At 47.1% G+C, this 22117-nt stretch overlaps 1 protein-coding gene across 2 annotated transcripts in view; it reads left to right on the forward strand.

Moving 5' to 3' along the window:
* Nucleotides 1-22117, forward strand: part of LOC119384102 (FMRFamide receptor) — a 915010-nt gene that overhangs the window by 317674 nt on the left and 575219 nt on the right. For both annotated transcript variants that reach the window (XM_037652394.2, XM_037652395.2), the window contains exon 3: nt 15592-15669. The gene's annotated coding sequence lies outside the window, so the exon portion shown is untranslated. The remainder of the gene's footprint in view (nt 1-15591; nt 15670-22117) is intronic.

Raw genomic sequence — 22117 nt, forward strand, 5'->3', positions numbered from 1 at the left:
GCTTGCGCAGGTCCTCCCTTACGATCGCTCTGATGGTTTCCCGTAGGTCGTCGGTGGCCAGCGACTGCGCTGCCGGATAGCTAGCAGGCAGAGGCGAACGGTTATATTGCTTCGTCCGCACCTCGAGCCACTTCTCAATTGTTGCGGCCTCCCTGATGAATTCGGTGACTGCCTTCAATCAGTTGCACACAAATGCTACGAACAGGTCGGGTTTCACTCCGCGCCTGTCCCGCGCCGTGCACTGGCCAGGCGGAAAATTCGCGTCATCTCTTCTGTCAAGATAGGAGCGTTTTCATTCGGTAGTTGCACTCTTGTCAGCAGCGACCCTCTCCTTGCACCGAAGCTCGTGAAGGTGTAAAAACATGTGCAGCGAAACATCCCAGGTTCGAAGTTTCGGTTCACGATTCTCGAACCAGGACCTGTCCCTGCGGCGTCTTCCAGGAATAAAAAAACGCCAGGCCTGCGCGGGAAGCGCAGCACAGTCACAGCGAAAGCTGGAAGAACGGCATTTTTAGAGCCCTTAGTAAATTCTCTTGGGGCTACTAATACAAGTACACTAGCAACGCACCCGCTACGCCCCTAATCATAATTTTTGTGAAGTTCGGAAGCACCCTGTACGCCATTATTCGTCATTCTGCGAAGAAGCGAGACACCATCTATAAGGCATTATGTGCACTTTGTTGATGCGACGGCTAATGGCGATGAAGAATTATGGCTGGGCCCTTTGTAATGGGTTGGAAGCTTTAAATGACACACTAGTTACGTAATTGGCATTGTGTGACGCCCGGTCGTTATTTGACTCTCCCACCACGCTATATAACATACGTTCAAGTGAGAAAGAGAGGGAGAGAGTGAGGGAAAGAACTTTATTGAGACCCTGAGGAAATGCATCATGGGGGCCTTATGTTCTTCCTTGGCAACCAATGGAACTGCACTTGCGAGGAACCCACTACGTTATAAATTATAACTTTTGTGAAATAGGGAAGCAGCCACTATGCCATTTTTCTTCGCTCTTCGGAAGAACCGTGGTACCCAGTAAACACCTGTAAGGCATTATATGCACTTTATTGCGGCTGCGCCTAACGACGATGAAGAATTATGGCAGAACCCTTTTGTAATGGTTTGGAAGCATTCAACAGCCTACGCGTTTCGCAATCGCAATTCGCATTGTGTGATGCCTGGTCGTTATTTTACTCTTCTACCACGCTACAATACATATGTTAATGTGATTCTTTCTCGACATAAAGCCTACATAGGGTCATTTGGCAAAGCAGTTTCAAGCACCGGCATGGCTCTGAGGTAGAATACTGGGCTCCCACGCAGAGGGTCCAGGTTCCAACCCTGTTCCATCCTCGATATATTTTTTTCTTCACATTTAGCGCGATAGCGGTGGCGGACACCTGCGACAGCGGCGGCGGACAACGACGGCGTCAAAAACGGCCGTTGTTGTGATCTCATAACAGCTTTTGCTGTAATAAACGCGACGCAACTTGTCGTCGGGATACCATTTGTGTAAGATGGCTACACGGTCGTACGTTTCCAGCCGACTTTCCGGATTTTCAATATATAATCCGCGGTTGATTGGTTACTCCCTTGGTTGCTCTATCAGCACAGGTGTATGTTCTACGAGTGCTGTCATCGCCGCTGCTTTGGTGGTTATGGTAGGGGTCTTTCTGGTCCTGTCAGGTAAAGGCTCGTATTCTGGCGGTAGTCCTTGTTGCCTGCGGTAGTCCGATGATCCGGGGTGAATTTGACGTCTTCTTCAAGGCTTGGGCTCGGTTCACGGCTTTTTATGGTTGGGCGGAAAAAGAATGAACCAGACCTCACCAGTAGTCACGTGGTTGTGACGGTCAAGAGGGATATGCAAGGCTGGGATATGCAGAACGCTTTATTTGGGTGAACTTGTGCCCGGAATATGAAAAGTCAACGTACAAGCGATTCAAGCTGTGCACAGATGGCGGTGAGAACAGGCGTCGGCCATCGAGGAATTTGCCAAGCAGTAAAGCGCGTCCGCATTGATACATGTGCCGTCGAAGATTCCAGCGTTGTCACTAATGGCCGCGTAAGTCCTAGAGCAAATTCTAATGTTCCCGTTGTGCGCGTAATCTCATCGGAAGGTTCTACAATAATCTGGAAGGTTCCCAGTCATTTGGGCTCGGTATGCGCAACGTAGCAGTCACACGTGCAATGGACCGGCAACACAAACAATAGAAAGAAAGCAGTGCGTGTGACGATAAAATAATAATTATTGTTGGGGTTTAACGTCTCGAAACCACGATACAATTACGGGGGACGCCGTTTATGAGGGGTCCGGAAATTTCGACCAACTGGGATTCTTTAACTTGCATCTAAGTATAAGTACACGGGACTAAGGCATTTTCCCCTCGATTGAAAATGCGGCCGGGATTCGATGCCGGCGACTTTTGTGTCTGCAGTCGAGCGCCATAACCACTAGACCACCGTGGCGAGTTCGGTGAATGATAGGTGTCATTGTTATGGCTCTATGAATTAGCGTTTCACACGCTCGTAGTGCTAACAAATTTTTTCGTGGTAGTGCCACTGAATAACGATACATGAGGAGCAGTGGACATCAATGTGCATCCATATATTCGTTGTCCATTTTGCACAGATTGTTGAGAAATGTTTTTTAAAAATGTTAGCCTACGTCGGCGCTAACCTACGCCAACATTTTCCTGGGACCCTTAGAATCAGAGCTTTTCATATCGGCTCCCCTAATGCCTTGCATTTATCTCCGCTATATCCACTCTAAAAAAAAGGGAGCGAGAATGGAGCAACGGGCTCCGTTCCTCCTTCGGAGCAGCGACTTTCTCCTTTGCGGACGATTTACTCGTCGCGCCATCTTGCGGCAAGCGCCAATAGAGAAACTTTTCTCCTGAACCACGTGACTGGCGCGCGCGCGCATGCGCACGCCGAGTTACGTCGTGATTCCGTGCTGCGGAGAGCGGCCACCCTTTCGCGCTCATTCCGCAGCCACAGACCAGACTATCCAGTGCTAGCGATCTCGGCCAGTCGCGTGCAATTGCTTGTACCTAGGATTGGTGCGAGCAATACACGAGTGACGTTCATTGTTTTTGTTCAATATGTTGAGTAACTTATGTGGCGTTTTTTTTTCTTTTTTTTATCGCTCGGCGTGTACGCGATGAGCCGCATACTTTCATGTGTCTCGTGTTCTTTGTATACGTTTGCGCACGATCTGCTTCTCATGAATACAGTAATCACAAAACAGCCTGGTTTTAATGACACTGTATACCTATAATTTCATTTTTTTTTTCGGCGTTAACATACTTGGCAAGAGCACGCGTTTTTGGTTTTGCACAGCACTTATAGCGCTTATCAATACAAGAAGCAATATAAAGCAGCATGAAAGTTAATTTTTTGGACATTTTAGCAAACGTGATAGCACTAGACAGTGCATGCGTGAAAGTGCGATAATATATAATTGCTGGAGTTTTACGTGTCGAAACCACCATATGGTTATGAGGCACGCCGTAGTGTGGGACTACGGATTAATTTCGATGAACTGGGGTTCTTTAACGTGCACCCGAATATAAGCACATGGCAGGCCCGTAACCAGGAATTTTTTTCGGGGGGGGGGGCACTTACTGAAAACCTTGACTATTTGAGAAAAACGCCTATTTTCATTATTTATTTTTGGTAAAAACGCCTACTTCACCAAAATTTCAGGGGGGGCCCGGGCCCCTAGCCCCCCCCTCCCCTTGTCTACGTGCCTGGCACATGGGTGTTCTTTGCCTTTCGCCCCCGTCAAAATGCGGCCGCCGTGCCCGAATTTTAACGTTAAACTGAATCATAATTGCACATATCTGAAAAATAGGTCAATGACTTCTGTCAATCAAGCCAAAATTCTCAATCACATGCGTTTTGGAATACGCATGCCATCACTGAGAACGAGGACGGACTTATGCACGCGTGCAGTATGTATCTCTCGTTCTCAGGATTTTACTTTGGCGTGCGAAACTCAACACAAAAGTCGCTTCTAATAATAGCTGTGAACACTAGGTAATCACTAACACTCTCACTCACCTTTGTGAAAAGAGTATTCCGAATCCAACGCAAGACTAACCATCGCCACAACGACAACTACACACTTGTCGCACAATGACCGCAATTTCACACGCCAGGCGAATACCGTGACGTAACAGTAGCAGAGCAGCATGTAGGTACAGCGTACTGAAATATTGCAGAACACGTAGTGTAGGTAGCGTTCTTTTCCATAATTCGCGCGGTGTAGCGCCAGCTTCTCTTCTCAAGTAATCGAGCTGCCGCGACGCCAAATGCCACTGACATCGCTCTCGAAAGACCACCATCCGGTGCGAGGCCATCTTGTCTTGTTTCTTCGCACGACCCGCTTTGTAACGTAAGTATACACAAATGAGACGGCCGTACCGCATCAGAAGCATTGTCATTGAAGGGCTAGCAGTTGAACAAATCCATGGCTCATCGTCATACTTGTGGTCAACGCTTAAATAGAATGTGAACAGATGTCAACGCCAAACCACTCAACGAAGTCGACGTGACGAAGGCGACAGAATCTGAACTGTCTGAACTGCATGTGGCCTATGTTGCGCCCTCCCACAGTAACTATGGAAAATAAAGAAATCAGAGAGAGAAATTTTATCTGTGGCCGCTGTCGAAAGATGGCGCTACTTCAAGATGTCGTCGGAATGATATGAACGGTTCTCAATATGGTCGTTTTCGCATTCTCTTAATCAACTCTGTAATTATATTGTTCATTATTTTGCGGCTTTAGATTAACTGGTACGCTTGAAGCCATAGCTGCAATTTATTAATGTCTGCGTATATTGTGATGCAGCCATGAAATGGTAAAGAGTTCATGAAAATGACGCATCGCTTTTGCGACCATGGTAGTGGTGCAGACCTATCGGTAAATTGACTATCGATAGTATCGAGTTCTTTTTGAAACTATCGATAGTGTAAACACACTATCGATGTTGCAATCGGTAGTACCATCGTTCATACTACTACAGCGATACTACTGGCACGCGTGTTTATTGCATTGTTTTGGCGTATTCGGGTTTCACCCACAAAGACTTTTAGCAAAGTTTGACGCAGACCGCACGCTAATGTTTGAGAATCTTTACGATTGTTTGAGATCATTCTGTTAAGATTACGCGCTACGCGAATAGTCAAGTTTATTCGAGAGTTTACGCGAGCACCAGCGATAACGCTGGAAGGTTTGATGACTGATGTATAAAGGACGACGCGTCCCACCGATGATCGGTGGAACGCGTCGCTATCAGTGCGCAGCATGCATCGCTTGTATTAAATGCGAAGCATTTCTTAGCGAACCTCAGGCCCTTTGGTCGTTTCTATCTACGTATCTATCTATCTATCTATCTAGCCGCCTACGTTTGGGCGCTCTCCTGGTCGTCTCCATAACTTCTAATATACCAAAATTCGCAAAGCAGGGGATCATTGTATGACGAACACGATTCACTGGTCACGACATGAATAACGCAAAATACCTGTCGCGTACGTCATGAAACCCTTTCTCTCAGTCATGTGTGGCACATACCCGTAGACCAGAGTTAATGTTATGCGGGTGCCATAGGTGATAGAGTCTCAACCAACAGAGTAACCGCCAACACACACATTGACACGCAAGGAAAATGATAATAATTGTTGGTGTTTTGTGTTCGAGAACCGCGATATCATATGAGAGACGCCGTAGCGAAGGGCTCCGGAAATTTTGACCATCGGGTACTCTTTAACGTGTACCGAGATCGCACAGAACACGAGCATCTAGCATTTTGTCTCCATGGAAGTGCGACCGCTGCGCCGGGATCGAACCCACGACCTTCGGGTCAGCAGCCGAGCACCCTAACCGCTACGCCACCGTAGCAGACGCATGAAAAGTAAGGAAACTGAAGACAGAACACCCCTGGAAGACGCTCAACCACCATCCACTCGTCCACGTGGTCCGCAACGTGGATTACGCAGAAACCGGCGTCAAAGCTTCCTACAATAAATCCGCTGAGAGAACCAGGCCTCTCATCATTCCTGGTGACTTTAGGGCTGCCACCTGCCCGGTTTTAGATCGGCCCAGCTGGTTTTTTAGACAGTGGGCCGGTTTCCGGTCCGTACCTAAGATCGCCCATCATTGGCCGGTTTTTTTTGTGGCCATCTTTACGCGTTTATTATTTTTTTTTTCATTTTATAAGCGCTAATTCAGCAGCTTCGAAGATACTAAATATTTTTCGTCAGTCATCAAAGTCCTCACGCAATTTTTAATTAATATCTATATTTTGCCCATAAAAACTCGACATAATAGATCCCTCCAGTTTTACCGATCATTTAACTAGAGCGCGAAATCTACATCAGTGGTTACGCGCTTGCACCATGAGTGTAAATTCTCCGCCTTTCAAGCAGCGAAAATTATGTCAATGTCTGTTCCGAGAGACTAGAGATGTCAACCTGAGAACGAGAGCTGGGTCCTGGCTTTGGACGACATGTATTAGTAATAATTGATGGAGCTTTACGTTACAAATGGACGGGATATATTTAGACGGCATTTACTTTTGTTTAGCTCTGATTTGTGGTTTTGTAGATGTACATTACGTTGACTTTTGACTAGGCAAACAATGTTACAATACATGACACTGCGTGCCAAAGATGGAAGATGGCGTCTTCTTTTTTTTCTTTTGCAGAATAAAATCAACCACTCTATAAGTACACCCCCCCCCCCTCTCTCTCCGCCCCCGAAAAGCCGTTTTTTTTTCTAGTGGTAAGGTGGCAACCCTAGGTGACTTCAACATTGATTTATCAAGACCTAAAAACGCTTGGTCCTTATACTGCGCGAAAGACGGATTGGATGTGGAGAGGGCATCGAAAGACCTTGCTGTCACGTCCACGATAGGAGGCATCATAGATCATTTCATCGTAAGAGGCATTCATGATTTCCACCAGCTGCACTATATCTCGCACGCCACTACACTAGCCTCCTCATAACCGCGATCACGAATGGATCCGATTAACAAGTCCGGTCCAGCTGCTGGTGCTCACTGATCACGGTGATGATGACCTTGCTCAAGATCTGTCAAGAACCCCTTCTACACATACACACGGGTTCGTGAAACGTGCGCGCGTCATCCGTCATAACGGACGAGTATAAGCACTACAACTGTATCTGAGACTGTACCGTACGTGCAGTGGGCCGGCCTGCGCGAGCCACACGGCTGTGTATATTTCTAGGGAAACTTTCCTGAATGAAGCTTAGTTGCGAGTTAAGCCTGTCCTGTGCATCTGTGTTCCTTCTTTGTCCTGTTCGGATTCACGCTATTTAGTATTGAAGAATATAAGCATTACATATCAACTTACCGCGTGTGGTGTTGGTAACACCCACGTTGCTGGTGCCATCATTACACAACTGTAAGCAACTGGTTATAAATAGATATGCGACTCTTCAACATATGAGTGTGCGTATATCATATTTCTCTAGCGTCATTCCGTAAGGTTTCGCTCACTGTGAAAAATTACGCGACAGTCACAATCCCGCGCATGCTTCGCGTAACATCGATTCCCACGGTACGTGGGATCTGCCAAATTTTTTAAAACGCGGGAGCGCCAGTCAGCGCCGCCAGTAGCCATGACGGCCAGTGTGGAACACTCTTTTTCTGCCTGTTGGCGTCACGTATCATGTGAACTTATTACTAGCTGGCAGCTGACCAATAATCCCTTGCATACTACCTGAAAGCATCCAGTCTGCCAGACTTGATGCTTTCCACTTCTTTCCTTCATTCATAGCGAGGGTCTCGTTCTGGCAGACTTGATGCTTTCAGGTAGTATGCGAGGGATTATTGGTCAGCTGCCAGCTCGTAATAAGTTCGCGTGCTATGTGACGCCAACAGGCAGAAAAAGAGGGTTCCACACTCGCCGTCATGGCTACTGGCGGCGCTGAGTAACGCTCCTACGTTTAAATACACATATATACCCCATAAAGTTGACGGGGGGATGGCCGCCACGGTAGCTCAGTTGGTAGAGCAACGGACGCGTTATTCGAAGGTCGCAGGTTCGGTCCCTGCCCGCGGCAAGCTATCTTTTCGTCCAATTTTCCTTCTTCACATTTACATTACATCTACTACTAGTAACGTCCCCTATACTTTCCTTGGCATTATTGTCTGTTAGTTCTCATTGATTTCAGGCGGGTGATTTGAAGTGCGCTAACGCGATGCGGACCACTAAAACGTGATCTTATTTCAAAATAAGCACTTCCTTGGCACAAAAGTAGCACTACGAGGTTTCTGGATCGTTATTTCAACAATCAACGTCGACTTAATATTTGCTGTCCCATCACATGTAAAGGCTTCCTTCACAGTCCCATCACATGTAAAGGCTTCCTTTCCGGTACAGGTCAACAGTTTCACTTTATAATCATGCGTCAGCAACGCAATCAGGTGAAGAACACAAGCATGCCAACTTTCTTGCCCTTCAGCCAGCTCCTCCGGCTCCACTATGTACCACGCGCGCGGGGAACCAAATTTATTCTGCAGTGTGTCGGGGCTGTTGATTTTATACTATCGATGGTACCATCGAATTTTTTACTATCGATAGCGCTATCGATAGTATTTTTCACCATCGATAGTTCGATAGTGATTCATCTATCGATAGTATCGATAGTACCATCGATAGTTCTGCATCACTACACCATGGTCCACTGTAATTCAGCGAGTATATAAGGGCCTGCGCTTCATAGAGGGGTATGTGTAAAAACGTCAGTGCGTACGCGTCTGTAGTGATTTGTTCATGTTACAGGTTTTATACATGCGAAGGAATTGTGTATGTATTGAATTCAGTGTGTGTACTATGTGTGTACCTATAATAGTGAACGTGTGTGTATTAATAAAATGTGTATAAACTTTCCGCTGTCCTTGAGTAATCTATTAATGGGGCGACCTTGCCGAAATGCCATAGCGTAGTATCAGTGTACGCCGCCTCATTCAGAAGCAACTTTTTTTAGTATCGTTTAATCCCTCTAGATGGCGTCAGCTACCACCTACTTCACGGCTGCGGCGCTCTCACAAATCCACCTATTTATATGAAGTTGAACATCTATCTATCAAAACTATGCTCTGCTGTGCCGGGATTGTTTTGATGCTACAGAATGTACATTTCGGAGGCACATGTCGGAGCCTATTGCCCCGTAAACGCGTGGATAACGTCGCTACACCGTGTGATGCTTCGACAAATAAAGACAGCAAGCCTAACGCACAGTCTCCGGGTGAGAGCCCCTTTACAGTATCCGTCTCTTTTAAAGTGAACGCCGTCTCGCTGGCCGAGCGAAACGTACGAGTTCCGTCGTTCCGTTTCGCGAGGTTTTCATCACTACAGGTTCGTCTGCTTGATTTTATTGTCATATTGTTCGATATTAAGCTCGGCGGGACCGTTTTTTGTGATTACCAGTGCCGCATACCCTTTATCAGTCGAGAATCGATGCACTCGCTAGGCCTAAACCTATTGCTTGCTTCACTCGCTTGGCGTCAGCCATCTTGATTTTGAGGGGGAGGAACGGTTTCTCCATCGAAAAGGGAGAAAAGTTCCTCCATTTGAAGACGAACATTGGGGACATCGCCGTTTCTCCCTTAAAGGAGAGAGGGTGACACCATTTTTTAAAGAGTGTAGCCGATATATTTATGATAGGGTAACATGGCATATGCGCACTAAACACATTCATTGAGCATTTTAACGAGTTCACCTAGTATTAAATCTACCGTGCACCATTCTTCCAGTGAACTTAACTTCGTGGACACGACAATGTCTAGTGAAAGAGGAAAATTGAAGACGAAGCTCTACAGAAAACCAAAAGACAGCCAACAGTAACTAGATTACACATGTCGTCACCAGCGACTTTGCAAGCGCGGGATATTTGTCGGAGAGGCGAGGCGTATAAGAAGGATCTGTAACGACGACGGCGACTACATTCACCACTTAAACAACCTAATGGAAACATTAGTTGAAAGAAATTACCCGCACGATTGTCCAGACAAGGCCCGCAGTGAAGCGTGTATATTTGATCGAAAATCAGTCTTAGCTAGAACGAACCTAAAGCACAGCCCCACCATCTGTCAGCCCTATAACGAAATACTCATATGCGCTCCCAAACACAAATAATACCTTCGGCAACTATTATCCAATATTAGCAACGAACAAGTGCCTTAGAAAAACTTTTCCCGAAGTATCAAGGGTGGTGTATCGCCGAAATAGACACTTTAAAGACATGTTAGTGTATGTGACTATGAACCCTCACTCTGCTGGCCACATGTAGAACTTGCAAGATGTCCAAGATGTAGAACTTGCAAACACCTTGAAAATCACGGTGTAGTTAAAAAAGACCGAAAGTGGTTACGTCCATAATACACTAGTTTTTCCTGCACTAGCTCAAACGGTATCCAGGTGCTCCAATGCTCAAATTGTCACACACATTATATTGGCGCAACAGGCAACCTGTGAATAGTAGAATAAATTGGCATCTCGCGGACACGGCGAAGAATTTCCGGAAGCATTGGCACATCATTTTCATGTGGCAAGTCATCACTTCGATGATCTCAGCTTTTACGTACTTCAGTCAAACTTCCGGTCCACAAGATACAATATATATAGAGTCCTGCTGCATTCGCAAGATTAATGTACTCCAGCCAATACGTATGAACCTCTCAAAGAGGGCTCTCAAATCTATTCTGCATGACAAATGCACAACGAAAACGACTGAGATTTCAGCCTTCCTTTTAAGAATTTCCAAACATTCCTACCACTGTGGGCTAATAACTCTTAGGTAATGCTTCTTTTGTCAACCACGGAAAACTGAAATCATGCCTTTTGGACGCGAACTACCCTCCTTTTTTTTTCTTTTCACTGATGGCTTCCGTTTTTATTTTATTCACCCAATTCAGCGCGCCGGCTCATTTTTCTGCCCCGCCCCGCCCTCGTTTTCGCACTTGCCCTCCCTTCCTCTTCTGTTTTGGCTTGAGAGAGGGTACGAAGCATGTACAGTGCTGTCCACTGTTAAAGGAAACACTCGAACGATCACCTTCCATATTGCTAGGCCCTAACTGCTAGTGGATGTGGAAAAATTGTTTGTCCACGGCACTATTCTCTCAAAAGGAGTGAGAACTGCCAACCGCCAGTAGCTTTATGCGGATGTAAGCCATTATGCTTCTGTGAGAGAGCGAAATCCGAGCCATGCCCTGCACTCAAGTGTTCCCTTTAACAGTGGACCCGTCTGTACATACACGTGCTCAGGTAGGCAGGTGCAGCCTTGAGGAAGTCAAGACCGCTTGTCGAAACTTTGGTGCCAGTGGCGCCCCGTGTTCAAGAATTTTTCATCTACTCCATTGGTGTGGCACACGCAGTGCTGCATCGTCTGCTCTTGCACGCGGCATCACGACATTGCGGCCGCAGTGGAATGCGACCAGCGGGGCCGTGCATCTCAAGCGCAGACGTAGCGCTCGCAACGCTCTTTGCTTTCCAAAGCAGCCGTTAGAGTAATACACGTTTTGAGAGCGTGGGAGGGTGGAATTGGTCACGGTGTTACAGAAACACTACTGTAGCGTTCAAGCACGGCATCCACAAGGCCTAACCTGAGCAACAAAGAAATCCTTACTGAAAACTTTTGCGGAAGCATAGAACATTGCAGCGCTACTTCTGACAAGGACTAGACAGAGAAGTACATGACAAGACGGGCGCTGCTTTTTAAGAGTGGGGGGGGGGGGGGGCTTTGTGCATGACTATCACCTTCTGTTTAGTACTTTACATTCACTTGCACGCAAGGATACAGATGTGGTGCTGACGCACGTGTCGCATTTCCGAGTGATAAAAATCCTTCCGATAGTTCGCCAGCTAATCTGTCTTTACTTCTGCTTAGCATTTTGATTTTTTCAACTCGGGATTCACAGTTTCTGCAAGTGCTGCAATGAGCGGGTAGGTTGTGGAACGACGCCGGCTCATCTCCTAACGATTGTTCATGTTCCTTGGCACGCTGGTTGATGCAGCGCCCAGTCTGACCAACGTAAATCTTGCACTTTCATCTTGTAAACCACACCCGTGGCACACCGCACATACGCCATCGGGTGTTTCGTTTCACAGCCGGGAGCCACCTGTTCGCTACTGCAGACCTTGGGGTACAACTTGGCTAATTCCTGAGGGGCAGAGAAGACGATCGGGACACCTCATTTATTGCCAACCCTTTTTGGATGGTAGGTGACCCTGTGCATGTAGGGTATAACCAAAGGTTTGGCGTGGCTACTTTATTGTCTGGGAGCCTTCTTTGGTCTCCCCTTGAATTTCTGTAAAATTGACTGCGTCACAGCTGCCAAACGTGGTCAGGAAACGCTGCTTTTCGCAGTCTGGTTGGCTCGCCCTTAAAGCTAGCTTGCATCATGTGAAGGCAAGGCTTGAGGAATGCCGACTCAAGCAAGAGGTTCGCGATTGCGCTTTTCACAGTTTTTTACCGGGCCAAATCAAAAGCTAAAAATCTTAGCTTTCGAGCGATAGCACCAGCAAACACATTGTTCTCCGAACTTGATGTGGAGGTCCGAAAATTGGAGGCTTTTCTCCTTAGGAAGCTCATACGTGAATGTGAGTCATTTGCCATCTAGTCCACACTTCTGTAAAGTGTCCATCACGATTTCTTTGTACCGGATCGAATCGCCTTTGTTTAAAATTTAAAAAAAACGTCTACATATCTGAAGATCCGTAGAACTGCTCGGTCGTCAGTTAATCGTGGTGCTATATTATTGTCAATTGGCGCTAAAAATGTTACATAAAACTGGTGCGACACATGATCTTATGTCCCGGGCACTGCATCAACCGTCCGTTGTCAAATTGGATAAAAGCTGCACGTATATAGAATTCTAAAAGACACATACAATTATCGACATTTAATCCAGTGGCGTACTGAAAGGCAATAGTGCCATTCACTCCTATACATTCACGTGCGGCAATAAACAGATCCTTCTGGAGTACTGAATGGAATTTGTCATCTTCGTCTATCGAGAAACCATAACCAATTTGTCTCTCTCTTTGTAACATGTTGACAACATTCAGGGAACTTTCTGTGGCAAAAAGTTCATCTTATTGTCTGTCTTGTCCTCGTCAAATGTAGCGTGTCAAATAGTTTCAGTAAGAATGTTTCACCAACTAGCCCCGCAACGTGTTTTGTTAAGTGAATTTGTCGAAGCTTTGAAGCAAAATGCCTGAGGGCGACAGATTCGCTGGGCGACGGCTTTGGCGGAGCAGAACTGGCTGGAATTCTTTCTAAGCTGCTGTTTGAGGACATACAGCAACAGAAGCTACATAAGGGTGCACGCCGGTAGCAGCGACGGTGCTGAATTCGCCAGGCAGTGCAAGAACAAGATATGCTGGGACACGCCAACTGGCTGCTGCTGCGCCTTCTGCTTATTCCAGGCACATTCTCCGTACCCTTGACATCCTTACCATAGTGCACCGGATCTACGGTCCCAATGCCCAAGGACATCCAAGAAACGTTCCTCATCCCCCCATCCCACGCATATGCACCCTGTCTGCAACGCATAACGGCGAGCCGACCGCGCGAAGCATCTCAACAAGATCTTCAAAATTGGCTAGCGCGAAAATCGACAAGGACTAAGAAGGAACACTGATGTACAGTCCTTGTCGATTTTCGCGCTAGCCAATTTTGAAGATTATGAACCAACTAGCCCAACAACGTATACTCTTAATCTCAACAAGAGTTGCAAGGGGGCCACGCATGTAGCTTACGTCGATGCAGCAGAGTACAAGCAACAACTGGCCATGGCGCTCGCCGTCGTCACGGGGCATAATTATGTTACAACCACCGCCAGTTCCTTACTCACCACACAATCGGCGAAGAAGCTGCAATAGCTTTAGCCTACGCGACGACTACCACCTCCTGCATCTTTAGTAACAGCAAGATTTCATCAGGACAGCAAGATCTGCGGCTTCACCAGGAGGCTTATTTTACCGCAAGCAAACCGCATACTCGCAAGCACAGTTACATCTTGTCGCCGCCAAGTTCATTTAATCTGGGCTCCGAGTCATTTGCGCTATGCCGGGAACGAAGCCGCTGACGACGGGGCCCGAGAAATCGTGTGCTGGGTACGTCACCCGTCGTCAGAGTAGCTACCCTGCCATCGAGCCCAGCAGGCTGAGGACGAGACAGTCGAGTCTACGTGCGGCCACGCGAAAGATAGAATGGTCGCGTATGGTGAAGTTCTCATGCATTAGCGCAGGGCAAGATTGAAGTACCCACCCCTTGACAAGTCGCTAAATAAGCACCAGTCGACAAGATGGCGATTATTACGGACACAAACATTTTCCACGCCCACGTTGTATAGTCGCATCTAGCCAAACGTTTATACAGCTCTATGCAAATTTTGCGGCGCGGGTTGCGCCGATCTCGACCACATTATCTGAGTATGTGCCGTAGCGACACGCACCATTATACACAGCACCAACCCTATATTTAACCACGTTCGAGCAGTTCGAGGCTATGCTGCTCAGCGCGTGCCCGGATGATCAACTCTGTGCAGTCCGGCTGACTGAAGACACCGCCAGTACTCAAGGTCTGGTTGCCGCCTGCGAAGGGGTGGCTACGGTATGGCTAGTCTCCCGTCCCCGCCTCCCTTGACCCAACGAGGACAAAAATGAAATGTCATCTCTCTCTCTCTCTCTCTCGGCAATCTTAATTCAAATCAGAGCTTACGGAACGCGTCCATGTAGAAGCTGTGAGTTTTGTCGGGCAGCACGGGTAGTTTGCGATTGCGCCGTTTATAATCACCGCCGACTACTTGACCGCCACTTCCAAGTTGCGGCCGAATGTTTACATCATGTGATTTACATGTTAGTGGAGCCTAAGTGCGGCTTTCCGCGCAGCGTTACTGCGTTCTGCTATCGCGTAGCGAAAACATCGGTCTAGGAACCGATATTTTGTGAGCGTGTTCGCCGCGTAGATTTTCGACCACTTAAGCGGCGAAACGACCTATATGGTGAGTTCTGCCTCTTTGGCCACCTTCGAGGCCAAGTGCGAAAGAGCTTTTAGAGTGGTTTGAATGTTGGTGTTGTGGGCAAAACCTAGGTGGTCAAGGAATACTATCTAAAATACTGCATGGAGCGCCTTAAATCTTTGCTGTTTGCTGCAAAAGGAATGTCGGTTTCTTATTACCTCCGATTGGCACGCGGTACTTTGATTCACGATGTGCTTTCTGGTGAAGCAATACGGCACTTCTGCGCCCATATTGACAATTAAAGAAAGAAGAGGCGAAGTTGACAGACAGAACAGAACTACATCACAGGGCCGGATAGTCGCCAACAAGCGTATAAAAAGTACTGAAGTCGATGACGAGTAGTTTCGTAGTGGAAAGCGCGGAAACATTGAAAAATGCGTGAAATTTCTTGTGTACAGCCACACGCAGATTGTTGATGCGTTCAAAGCAAAAATGCATGACTTTGCTCATTTGGAAGAGTGTACCAGGACATTTATTTGGTAAAGTTTATAGATATTTATTTGTGTTTCCAGCCAGATTTCTTTTCTTGTTTCAGGGCGCAGGCACATAACTCCGCTTCACGGTGGCGTACACTTTCTTCTGGCAAGGGACTTACGCGGCGCCCGTACAGGGGGTAAGATCGCATGCTGCTTTGTGTTTTTTTCACATTTTCAACGCATTGATCGGCTTTCCGTAGTGCCACTGCCGAAGTGTCAGAGAAAACGAAAGAAGGATCATTTGGAAATATACAGCTGCACTATAGTAAAATTGTACAACAAGCATTCTGGATACACTTTATGTTATTTATGTGAGCAGCTCACTTAAAGGGCACAAAGGCAAATAACAATTTGCGTCAGAGTGAAGTATTAATGTTTGAGAACGTCTAAAATGTCAATATTATCAACAGCAGTGCTCTGCTAATCGAGAAATTAAGGTAAATGTAAGACACCACGTGCGCCACGAGTGGGACATTCTGGAATGATCCCAATGACGTCAAGAGTCCCGAGTACAATTTATCATTTGTATTAAAACCAGCTGCAATATAAAAAAAGAACCTTCGCTGCATTATAACACGTAATAAATTCCCCTGGTCGGTTTCTGCTCGAATAATAGAAAAAAGAACCGCTTGTCGTTACCATGGGGAACGGCACAAGTTAAAAAGTTCCATTTTCACCGCCGTACTGCGCTTCGCTCACGCGGTCGCGTCTCAGTGATAGTTTCGGTATCGCGAACTGCTGCGTGGCGCTTCCACGCTCACGAATGTCGAGGTGAGGGAAAGTTTGACTCAATGACGCGTGCATGTGATGTTACCGGATGCCCGAGTGATGTACGCCGCTTAAGCTGCAGCCGCAAAACAAACCCCTACGCTCGAAGTGGCTGAGTGCCATGCCTCTGCACCAGTGTGCAAAACAGCCAAAAAAGCTGCGTGTGCTCGCTGCAGTTTTGTGCGGAGGATTACAAGAACAACCGCAAGTTGGTCAAGGCTTGCAGTGTGCCCTTCCGAGCAGTGCTCTGCTGCTACTAGTGTCCGCGGCCGCGCAGTACAGGCAGGCAACGGTGGACAAGGCAACTAATACGGCGGATGGCCCGTTCAGGCGGGTGATTTAAAGTTCGCTAACGCCGTACGGACCACTAAAATGTGATTTTATTTAAAACTAAATATTTTCTAGGCACCAAAGCAGCACCACGAGGTTTCCAGGCCGCTATTTCAACAATCAACGTCGACCAGTGGCGTAGGCAGAAATTTTTTCGGGGGGGGGGGGGGGGGGGCACCTCCTTGATCCGACATTGGGTCTAGGCAGATAAGTGGGGTCGAGTGTTATCTTGCGCTCTGTATCCCATGGGAAAAATATTTTTCAAGGGTGATGGGCACGGGCCCGGTTTGCCCCCCCCCCCCCTGGCTACGCCACCGACGTCGACTTAATATTTGCCTTTCATGTCCCTTTACATGACTCGCAACACTCGCGCCGTGCTTTTGAACGCGTCGCCTTTGGTGAACTTGTGCTCTCGAAGAGCGGTTTTCGTCGGCATGAACATCCGCAGTCGGCACTGGTTATCTCAGACTCCCAAGCAGAGACTGTACGTACAAGGTAGATTGCCATGAATCGCGCTAAGAATATTAGGCGACTCACTCCAAGAAGACCATGCGATCATATGGTCTCCAGGTCATGAAGGCATCCCAGGCAACGAGAGGGCGCACTCCTTAGCTCGAGAACTTACAAACCGAGCTGGGAGCCACAGCCGGTGCCAAGATAGTCTGCTTACGGCCCAAAACATCCTCGGACACCAACGTCGCACGAGAGAACGTCTCGCCCCGCCGCATCGGCAGCTGGGAGTAGCAGAAGCTCGCGCATATAGAAGAATCCAAACGCACACATATTCCCACTTGAAAAGGGCCCATCATATCAATCCCACATTACATGGCGGCGCTTGTCCATGGTGTGGTGCACGGCCCTCACTTCCACATGTGACGTGGGAATGCGCAGCAAGACCACAGGAGGCAAACTCGCCTATGTTGCGTATTTACTGTAGGGAGCCGTGTGAGATCCTCCTCGCTCGGCCAGGGCTGGAGGTCAAGAGAGGCCTCTTGGACCAGGCGGGGCATGTAGCCAGGATCACTCGAGTCCTGGAATAGGGACCCACCTACTCGCTCATTCCCATTCTACCCCTTCCCTTGAACAATCAATAAAGTTTTTCCACCACCACAATGCAGACACTTCCATGAGGTTCTCGTGTAGCTGTGTCTGAGAACTTTTCTTGATTTCTTCGTCTTGGCTGCGTTCGCCTTGGAAGTATTAGGCTTCTTCATCTGCCTTTGTCTGGGCCGTCTCATTCGTCGCTTTCATGCGGTTTCGGTATTTCGCATCTTAGCCGAACTAAGCTGTATCATCCGCATTGCCTTCGATCTTGCCGTCCGCAACTTTCTCGAAGAACTGCAGCTATGGTCAGTACAAGGGGCTTCCTTTTGTGTAGCCATGGTCTTCTTTCTCTTTCTTTTCGCTTTATGAAGTTGCCTTGATTTGCTTCCACTAGGCACTAGTGCGCACGGCGGTGAGGACTTATCATCTGAATGTGCTGTCTTTGGCTTGCATGCATCCTTAATATCTCTTCGACAACCTTTTGGATTTACAAAGCCTTCCCGCTTTTCGATGACAGATATCTCTTCCAGCACGCACACCTGTGTTATTGCAGCTGTCTTGTCATTAGCTTCTTTAGTGTTGCACGTTGACAAGAATTCCAAAGGCATGCAAGAAGTCTTTAGAAGGTGAGGTTTCCTTCTGTGTGGGTTTCTAGAATGGTCTCTTCTGTAGTCGAAGCGCTCATTTGTCGGTGTTCAGTACGTTCAGCTATTGGTTGCGAGGCCGACTCGTCTGGCTTCTGCGCGACAAGATTGCTCATTGCGCATTGGCTAGATGGTGGTGACGTAGACGGACAGATTATTTGGCAATGTTCTTCTGCTTTAATTCGTTGCCTTACTAGTTCCAAGGGAACCTGCCGAGCTTTTATTGTGTCCGCGATCTTATATTTTGCTCTGACCTTTGCTAGAATAATCTGGCGCACATAATTGTGGGCTTCCTCCGTCTCTGCTTCCAAATTATCAATGTCAACTGTGTCTTCTACCTGGCTATCGATTCCTCTGAGAAGGTCGTACTGGTCAGTCGAAATTCAATGAAAATTCCTCAAGTCACTTACTGATGGGCGCTCCACGTGTAGAAGGCATTCCATGCTTGCGATGGCTTGCGTGACCGCCTTCCGTACTTGATTCCGCCTTTCAAAAGGGCCTCCATGATCCGGTCCAGTGTCCGAAACGTAACAAAGCACTGGCCGGCAGCGCTGAGAGGCGAAGTCGACGGGGCGTCCATCACAAAATTCTCGCACGACGAAGACCAGTTTGTTGTCGGGCTGACATTCTTCGCGATCTGGGTCTCGGCGATGGTTACGCCTCGCACATCAGCTATCAGCTTCACCGAACGACGGCTTCACAAAAGTCCTCCAGGCTACAGATGTGGTCGATAATTCGTAAAGTCCCCTCGCTCTCACCTCTGAAGGTCCTTTCCCGGTTTTCACGGCACCATAATGTAGAGAAAAGGACAAGCCGACGTCCCCGTGGTGAAGCTCCCGTTGACTTCTTCTTTATTCGAACATACCGATCTCAATGATGATGATGGCGCCACCCCTCGTCTTCTATACAATTTGCAACAGTAAGCAAGGAATTAACAAAGAAAAAAGCCTATGTATGCTTCCAACCTGGAACAGTAAAGGAAGTGAGGTCACATGTGAACGAAGAAATTACTTCAGTCGTTGGACAGCTTTTTTAGGTGACAATCAACCACAACGAAAAAAAAATCGAGAGGCCTCCGCGGAAAGCGCAGCACATTCACAGCAAAAGCTGCAAGAGCGGCATTTCTAGAGCCCGTTATAAACTCTCTTGTGGCTACTAATAAAAGTATGTTAGCAACGTAGCCACTACGGCACAAATCATAATTTTTGTGAAGTTGGGAAGCACCCACCACGACATTATTCGTCATTCTGCGGAAAAGCGAGGTACCACCTGTAAAGCATTACGTGCACTTTGTTTATCCGACGGTAGATGACGATGAATAATTATGGTTGGGCAATTTGTAACGGGTTGGAAGCTTTAAACGACCCACTAGATACATAATTCGCATCGTGTGACGCCCGGTGGTACTTTTACTCTCCCACCACGCTATATAACATATGTTAACGTGAGAAAAAGAGAGAGAGAGAGAGAGACAGGGAAAGAGCTTTATTGAGACCCCGAGGAAGTGTTTTATGGGAGCCTTAAGGACTTCCTTGGCAACCAACAGAAGTCCACTTGCGAGGAACCCACTACGCTATAAATCATCATAATTTTTGAGAAGTAGGGAAGCAGCCACTATGCAATTTTTTTCATTCTGCGGAGAACTGTGGTACCCGCTCAACACCTATAAGGCATTATGCTCACTATGTTGATGATGCGTCTGATGACGATGAAGAATTATGGCAGATCCCTTTGTAATGAGTTGGAAGTATTCAACAACCCACTCGTTGCGCAATTTGCGTTGTATCACGCCTGGTTACAGAATTCGCAGTGTGGACACCTGGTTGTTATTTTACTCTTCTACCATATATCCTTCCCGGCGTGTATAGGGTCTTTTTTGCAAAGCAGCTTCAAGCACTGGCGTGACTCTGAGGTAGAACACTGGGCTCCCACGCAGAGGACCCAGGTTCAAACCTAGTAGCAACGTGCTCGTGAGAGCAACTGTGACATTCTTATTTACATGAACAAACGCAAAAGCCTCTTGGCGAAGGAAGGGAAGGAAAAAAGGAGAAGGCAGGGAGGTTAACCAGAAACACTTCCAGTTGGCTACCCTACACTGGGAGATCGGGGAAGGGGAATAGAAAGACGAGAAATAGAGAGGAGGGAAGAGAGAGAAGAGATGCAGTGAATTCACTGCAGAGTGCGGGACCGCACCACAAGTCAGAGGCGTTCGCACAAGCCCGTCGTTCTCAAAAAACACAAGAGCGCTTTCACTGCCTTGTGGGCCGTCGAGAGATGTGAACGGTGCTACAGTAGCACCTGCACGGAAAGTGGCCGACGATCCAGTCGCCGCAGTGCGTTGGACAGTATTTGTCTCTCTGAGGCAAAACGAGGGCAGTGGCACAGCAAGTGTTCGATGTTTTCTTCGGTGCCGCAAACTTGGAAAATATCAATAAATAAACATGAACTCTTATAAATAAATCAGAATTGCTGATATTCAAGGATAAATTGTTGACTTTACCAACCATTTCGTGCTGGATAACAAAGTTCCTTGCGCTCTCCCTAAAATAGAACTCTCTTAACGTGTCTTGGGTAACTTTTCTTAAAAGGACTAGAACAAACGGCCCTGTGGGGACAATGAAAATGAGTACTGCATGAACGTGCTCAAAATAACACTTCCGGCGATTGACGCACAGATTGTAGTCAGTTTTGCAATCATTTCTTGCGTGATGATGAAGTCCGAGCAGTTAATAGCCTTGAGTCGGAACTTGACCCTAGGAAATTGCAAAAGCAGTTCGTCGGATAACCTACTTCTAATGCCGGTGAGTGCAGAGCGCCTTGGATGCGGAGCGCTTTCGATTCTCCTCTTCACTGCCAATTACGGTTTAAAGTCGCATTCAGTAAAATAAAAAATGAAAAAATAGGTTGTCTGCAAAACGATATCCCAAGCGACAGTCCTCGAGTTTCAGCCACGCATTAAAAAAAATTCTTTTTGTGTAAGCCAAGTGTCAAATTCAATTTTGGGAGCTGGAAAGATACCTAGGTCACAGTGTTTTGCTGCCGCATACAAGAAAGCCAGCGGCTAAACGTCACCAGATGTTGTAAGTTTTGATAATTTGGCTCAAATCGAAAGAACAACATACACTTGAACACTATCACACAATTCAAATCGCAGCTGCAATTCAGGTGTAAAATATTGGCGTAAAGTTTGGGAATCATTCCTGGCTGATACCAAAGCCTCAACTGTTCAAGTTCCCCAATCGCAGTGCCAAGTGTTCCCGTAGAATCGAGACCCGCAAACCATCATTCTTTTCCTAAGGCCATTTTTCACCGTGGTTTTCAATGAGAAAACTCGCTTGGCTTTTGCCTTTGAGATCAGCAGGGGAAACTGCTAAACTGCTCCCTCTGCAAGATGGTTTCTGCCCGACATTTCTTTGTCGTTTTATATCTTTGTCCAGAAATCGACAACTGGTTTCACGTGTAGCTTCCACTGGTAGATCCCGCAACTTCCATTCCAGCCGAAGCTGCTAAAGGCAGACTTTTGGTTCGTTTGGTTCAAATGAAAGCGCCCACGGCGGACTCACGATACCGATGGACAAGCCTGAAAAGGTTTCAAGTGCTGTGGTTGTAAAGCGGGTGGTTCAAATATTTGCTAAAATTACTGCATATTATGAGTTACACAAAATTCGAGGCATATTTTACAATACTTAAGCTGTATCAAAATTGGGTAAAGAGCAGCCAAGTAGCCATACCAAATTTTTCCCGCCAGTACCATGAAAAAGTAGCTTATTTGGCGCAAAGTAGCCAAACCTGGCAACCC

Source organism: Rhipicephalus sanguineus, chromosome 2, assembly GCF_013339695.2.
Source record: "Rhipicephalus sanguineus isolate Rsan-2018 chromosome 2, BIME_Rsan_1.4, whole genome shotgun sequence".
Lineage (NCBI taxonomy): Eukaryota > Metazoa > Arthropoda > Arachnida > Ixodida > Ixodidae > Rhipicephalus > Rhipicephalus sanguineus.